Source organism: Hipposideros armiger, unplaced genomic scaffold (genome assembly GCF_001890085.2).
Source record: "Hipposideros armiger isolate ML-2016 unplaced genomic scaffold, ASM189008v1 scaffold_61, whole genome shotgun sequence".
Classification (NCBI taxonomy): domain Eukaryota; kingdom Metazoa; phylum Chordata; class Mammalia; order Chiroptera; family Hipposideridae; genus Hipposideros; species Hipposideros armiger.
This window is the reverse complement of record NW_017731411.1, coordinates 3,460,575-3,467,636: the sequence shown is the minus strand read 5'-3', so window position 1 is coordinate 3,467,636 and position 7,062 is coordinate 3,460,575. Positions and strand designations below refer to the sequence as shown.

The 7,062-nt window shown below is 40.3% G+C and overlaps 1 protein-coding gene and 1 pseudogene across 1 annotated transcript in view; one reads left to right on the top strand and one right to left on the bottom strand.

Moving 5' to 3' along the window:
- The window catches only part of PIGL (phosphatidylinositol glycan anchor biosynthesis class L), a 61,181-nt gene that overhangs the window by 14,711 nt on the left and 39,408 nt on the right, over positions 1-7,062 (top strand). The window lies entirely within an intron of this gene.
- The window catches only part of LOC109382167 (AP-2 complex subunit beta pseudogene), a 5,356-nt pseudogene continuing 2,155 nt past the window's right edge, over positions 3,862-7,062 (bottom strand).

Sequence of the window (7,062 nt, the reverse complement as noted above, 5' to 3'; positions counted from 1 at the left end):
TGATAATACCAACATGGGCCAGTGAAGCAACGTCCTCCACAACTAGACTGAACAACAAAAGGACAGCAACTTGTCTGTTCCCCTTCCCCCGATTCCCCAGCGCTGTTCCCCTCCCCCAATTCCCCAATAAAATCTTTTAAAATAATAATAATAATAATGCTTTTAAGCCTTTTTATAAACACTCTGGTCTTCTCATTTGCCTCATTCTGGAGGATGAACAGGAAGAGGGTCAGAAACGTTGCCCCAAAGTGCTCTGACTGGAAATTGTGGGGATTCAAGAGAAGCCTGATTATGATGGAATAAAGCAAAGCAGATCCTCCCTATTATAACCCATGACGATTAAAGTGCTTTGAGGCCCAATGACCTATTAGTTGGCAAAACTTGCAGGGTGTCAAAGCTGTTCATGGTCTGATCCCTGTCTCCCTGCTCAGCCTCATCATCCAGCACCAGCTTATACCCACATCACATCTATTCCCATAACAGAAATAGGTAGGACTGCCCAGTCTGTGTTTCCTCTGCATCTCCGGTCTCATATTTAAGCTGGGCCTCACACCTGCCATGCTTTCTTATGCATGCACACCTTTGCATGTGCTGGTTTCTCCCTCTAGCGTGCTTCCTCCCTTTCCAACACCTCTTACCTTGTCCCTCTAGCAAACACCTATTCACCCTCAAACCTCAGTTCAAGGATCACCTTAGACCTTGTAGCACCATCCCTGGTTTGCTCAGATTTTCTTGGACGCTTTTATTACATTCTCATTGTCCCATGAAATCCTAGTATACACACTAATTTTCCACCCTATGCCATGAGCCCCTCTGTATCTTTTTATTCCTATATCCCCAACCTCTGTCATAACCCTTGATACATAGTAGTTGCTCAATATATGTTTACTGAATAAATGACTCCACTATACTATAAGCTTTCTTCCTCAGGCTAGCATGTAAATGTGTGATCGCAGAGAACTTGAATAGATGCCTACGCATCACAACCTCCTTTCCTCACTTTTTCTTCATTTACCCAGGAATGGTGATTAACAAACCAATTTCTGAGATTTAAGTGAAATTGTTTTCACAGTCTTTAATTAAATAAAACAATATAGATCCTGGCTTGCATAGTTATTTTTAGCTGTCTGGAAAATTCTAAATGAAATCTTGGATTTGGAAGGATTTTTCTATATCTCTTTATTTTTCCATTCTGTAGGTTTGGCTCCATTGTCCTAAGGTTTCAACACAATAAAAATCTCATTTTCCCAGTGCTTGTCTTAAATTAACATCAGTTTGTCATTATCAAGCCCAGTACTTTTACAGACTAATTTTAACTGAACAAGAAAATAGAATCCATTACCTACTAGGAAACATAAATGAGCCTGGCTTGTTAGCAGTTCCTGGAAATCTTTGTGTTTTCCAGTAAATCTATGCAAATCATACAGTGAAAGAGAAGCCACAAAGCAGAGTCTGGGACTGTTGGGGTCATGTTAGTAATTAAACCCCTTCTCCTTTTGAGACCCAGTGAGAGCCTTCTCCCCACAGAAACCAAAAAAAAAAGAATTCTGGCTGCCAAAGTGGATCTGACCAAGTGTCCTCTCACTGTAAGAGATGAAAATAAAGCCTCCCTGCAATCCTTTTCTCCAAATACACAAAGAAGTGACTGGGCCGAGGCTCAAGGGCACAGTTCCCATCCCAGTTGGCAAGAACAAGGCAGGTTCCCATCCTCCCACAAGGCGCAAAGGACAAGAATGTTTCCTAGAAAAGAAGCCAGAGAGGGAGACCGAAGTGGACCTAGCTGATACGGAGCTATTATGTGAAAACTGAAATCTGCTTCAGTACTACTTCAAAGACAGATTATTCTGGGAACTGAAGGCAGGCTGGGCCTTTCAGTAACATGACTGGGGGAATCAGTGCAAAAGAAGCCAAGTGGGACCGGGGAGGGCTGGCCTCCACAAAGCATGCATTTGTGGCTAATAGTACTCCTTGCAGAAGGTTGCAAATACAACCAAAATTAGAATTCAAGGTGACTATGTATTATGATATTCATTACAGCACTATTTATAATAGCAAAAAGTTGATAGCAAATGAAATGTAGCAGTAGACAATTAATTATATAGCCCTGGTCCAGAACATTGAACCACAATACATGGTTTTCTTTGCATGTTTAATAACCCAGGGAGATGTTCCTAATATAATATTGAGTTTTAGAAAACAGTATATACTTTCTTCTTTACACTTTTCTGTATTTTCCATAGTTTTAAGAATGAACATCCATTTGTTGCAAAACAGAATTTTTAGAGCAGTTTTAGGCTCACAGCAAAATTGAGAGGACAATACAAAGATTTCCCCTATACCTCCTGCCCCCACACAAGCATATCCTCCCCCATTATCCACATCCCCCAGCAGAGTGGGACATTTGTTGCAGTTGATGAACCTGCATCATAATAACCCAAAGTTCATAGTTTAAATTAGGATTCACTCTTGGTGTTGTACATTCTATGGTTTGGACAATGTATAATGACATGTATCCATCATTATGGTCTCATTCATAGCATTGTCACTGCCCTGAAAATCCTCTGTGCTCCGCCTATTTATCCTTCTCCCTGAACCCCTGACAACCACTGATCTTTTTATTATCTCCATAGTTTTGCCCTTTTCTGATTGTCATATAGTTGGAATAATACAGTATTAGCCTTTTCAGATTGGCTTCTTTCACTTAGTAATATGCATTTAAGTTTCCTCTATGTCTCTTCATGACTTGATACTTCATTTCTTTTCAGCGCTGAGTAATGTACCACAGTTTATGTATCTCTTCACCTACATCTTGGTTGCTCCCAAGTTTTGGACAATTACGAATAAAGCTGCTGTAAGCATCTGTGGGCAGTTTTTTGTGTAATTGTAAGTTTTCAACTATATATATATTTTTAACGAAGAGACATTGAACAAAGGAAGAAGATGGTCAGATGTGTACATAATGAATTTTTAATAATTAATTTTTAATAATACATACTTGTTAAAAATAAAAAGTAAAAATCACCCAGATGCTCTCACTTGGAAATAACCATTGTCAATACTCAGTTCTAGCCTTCTTTCTATATGTATCTGCATACAAAAAGATAGATAAATGCATAATTATAATTTTACAAAAATAGAAATAATTCTATAGATGCTTTGATTTTAATAAACAAACGAAATTTGTTTCAAATTACTTGAAACTAAACAAATTTAACTTGCGATAAACTTCAGATAAATGTTTCATCTAATCCAATTACAATGGATTAATCCAAAAATAGCTGTCTAAAATTAAGAAAAGTGTGAAATGTTTGGAGATTGCAGTTAGTGAGGTTTTGTTGTTGTTGTTGCTGTTTTGGGTGGTAGTAGTGTTTTAATCCATGTTTCAAATTAGCTACTTATATTAACTGCCTTGAGGCAGTAAATGTACTTGGACTTTTTCCCAGAAACCCTCCTCCCGAATACTCATTATATTATTACTTTTACTTTGTCAAGATTTATGACACAGTCTTTTCTTTTTTTTTTAATTTAATTTAATTTTTTTTTACTTAGTTTCAGGTGTACAACACAGTGCAATAGTTATACTTTTTACCCCTCAAAGTGACAACCCTCCCTCCCAATCCGCGGCCCCATTTGACACAGTCTTTTCAAAAACCATAATTATCTCACCTGTTTAATCTTAATCCTATGTTTAATTAACCACAGTCCAATCAGTCTATTTTACCATGGTTTGTCCAATCCTCAATTCATTTATTTTATTCACTCTTGACATGATAAGAATTCATCAAACAGTATGTTTTTGAAGAGCAGCACATTTTATATTTTTGTATGTTTAATAATATCCATTCGTTGTCTTTATACTTAAAGGAAACCTTGGGTGGTTACAAAATTATCAGGTTATACTTCCTTTTCCTCTGTAGAAATTGCTTCACTGTCTTCTGGTAATAAGTGCTGTTGTGGAAACATCTGATATTTTTTCCCTTGTATAAATTTTTTTCTAAACTACACTAAAAAATGTCAGCCAACATGGAGAAGCCCAGAAATAAGGACAGATAGCATCAGCAGCAGGTGATAAGAGGTGGGAAGTGATTGAAGCAGTGGCTACAAACATTTGCAGGCAGCTAAAACTATCCAACAGGCTGTGCCCCAATGTTAGCAGACTTCAGACTAATCACTACCTTGGTGGGTGGCCTCAGTGTGTATGGGTTCAGGGCAATACAATTTCTTCCAGTTAAGAGTTCTTGGCTTGCACCAATCACAGGGTGGCTGGAGGGCACCTGACCAGTCTACGAGTATTAGTTTTTCAAAATGCTGTTGTAGACCTGATAGATGTACTAAGAGATTTCAGGAAGTCTACACTTCAGCAACAGCATATAATTGGGGTTTCCTGGCTGGATCCATAGCTTAGCCAAGATCCAAATGCCCTTAGTGAGCTTCAAGGACTGGTACAGCATGTCCTGCCCTTTTACATTCCTCTTGGCAATAGTATAAACGTTGTTTTCCAATTTGCTGGAAACAGTGTCAACATTTAAATGACAGTCCTTAATCTGGAACTGAAGTTCATTTTCATTGGGAATATCCTTCAGTGTTGCAAGGAAGACCTGGCACTTCATTTTACCATCTTCTACAAAAAGTACATTGAGTGGGATGAGGCAGCTGAAGTAGAAGACATCAGTATTGTTTTTCACAGCCACCTGCAGGTTATTCAGAGGTTCCGTCTTCATGACTGGGCCTAAGGTGTTCAGAGGCAGGGAGATATCAATGCTCTGGTTTGGCATCAGAAGTGTATGGATGGCCAGAGGAGTGCTGGGGATGACACCAAAGCTATTCTTGTTAAACTGTACTGCAAAGTCTGTCATGTGCTGCAGCGCTTTGTTGGTGAAATTCATTTCCATATAGATGTGCCCTTGGCGATGAGTAAATGTTCCAGAAATCTCCAAGCCTTTAGCCTTTACTGCAGTATGCAGGCAGCCAGATAGCCTTAGGAGTCACATGTCCACCAGGGGCCATGCCTGTTCCTGTGGAGGGTTCAAATAGGTCATTCAGACCACTACTGACCACAGCAGGAGTAGGTGAAGGAGCAAAAGTTGCAGGCACTGACGATGGGATGAAGAACTGTCCCACCATACTATCTAGTCCTCCTACCAAGAGATCCACTGCTCCCACCTGCATAGAGGATACTTGTGGCACATTGGAGGACCAAGGTCAAGGATTTAAAGGTCCCCTAGAAGGTCACCTTGAGAGGGGGTAACCTGAGGGTGTTCCAGGCTGGTGGTAGTGGTGGTACCAACAGGGCTGTCACCCACATCAGTGCTCCCATGATTTATTGGCGAGTGTTTGTGATGGATTCCATGACTTCCTTTCACAAAAGCACTGGGAGGCTTGTGGTACACAGAGGCCAAAGAACCAATGTGGCAGATTAGCTCATCCAGCAGAATTGGCTCAGTAAGATCTGTCTCCTCAGAGATGAGTGGCTTCCCAGACAAGACTATTTCTTTGGCTGTGACAGGGTCCATTGAGGGAAGGCACCAATAAATATAGCCCCGATCTCAAAGGTCAGGATTATCAGAATCCTGTGTCACCAAACTCAAGATCTGCTGTCCTAGCTCCTGTGTTTCTGATGGTTTCTTGAGAAACAGCTTCACTATGGCAGTAAGCAGAGTGAGCTGCGCCTGGGTGCTTTCGTCATGAAAACCCTCCAGGAAACTCTTTAGTCACTCATCTGCATCAGCAATCCTTTCAGCATATGCTCCCACATTCCAAATCGTAGCTGCTCAGGCATCTGGCTCATCCAGCGAGCCTCATTCTCACACAGAGTGGCAATGATACTTTCATACTTGTTGGGGTCCCTGGATGTCCCTGATTATCATAGTCACCTCTTGGACCACATAATTTACTTTGGTCTGGATGAGATCAAGCAATGCGCTTATACAGCACCCTGCAGATTGCCCCACGTGATGTCACACCAGTGGTCCAGTGGCCCACGCTGCTTGGTGAAGAAAGTCAGCATCCACCTCTGTGGCATATGCCTTCAGTTCTTCCAGAACCTGAGCAGTAGTGGCGTCGGATGCCAGATAAATCATGATATCCAACTTCTCCAGCTTAACATAGATGGGATCTTTGTACTTTGCAAAGAAGACTTCAATTTCCTGCTTCAAGATTTTAGACCTTTTCTGGACAGTTAGGTTGATGTTCCTCAGGGCACTTCTGGCTCCCCAGACAGCCAAGTGACAAGTGGAGGGGCCAGCTTCTTCAGCAGCATATTGTAGTAGTCAGAGTCCTTGGGTAACAAACTCTAGACATTTAATGAGAACTTTTACTGTCCTCAGGATCCTGAGAATCTTTTTTAAGATATCGGGCTGCTGGTAATTCTTTGATACCCTGGAAGATATTTTGGAATTATAATGTTTTCATCTGCTTTTTGCTTATATTCTTTTCCCCTAACTTTTTTCTCTTATTTTTCTCTTGTTTTTCTCTTGTTTTTGAAGTTATCATGCATAGGGGATGTCCCTTGTCGGTTCTTTTTGGGTTGTTTCTCAGGTTCAAGTACGGCCAGCTACCTACTAAAGACTGGTTTTGGAGGGGCACAGGAGGGTCTAGGATTCAAGCTGGGGCCATCTGAAGCTTCTGCTGAATCTTATTATCTTCAAGAGTAACTCATCAAACCTCCTCCTTTCTTTACTGTGGAGGTACCTTTATTTATTTATTTATTTATTTATTTATTTATTTATTTATTTATTTATTTTTAATTTTTTATCATTATTAGTTTCAGGTGTACAAAACAATGCAATAGTTATCCTTTTTACCCCTCACAAAGTGACAACCCCCTCCCCCATCTACTGTCTCCCATATCATACATATCTATTACAATTCCATTGACTCCATTCCCACACTATACTCCACATCCCATGACTATATATATATATTAAATTATAGTTGACATATAACATTATTCAACGGCAGCTTCAGATGTACAGTGCAGTGGTCAGACCTCTACACCTTCCATGAAGTGGTCTCCCTAACAAGACATGAGTCCATCTGGCCCTCTAAAAAATATTTACAATA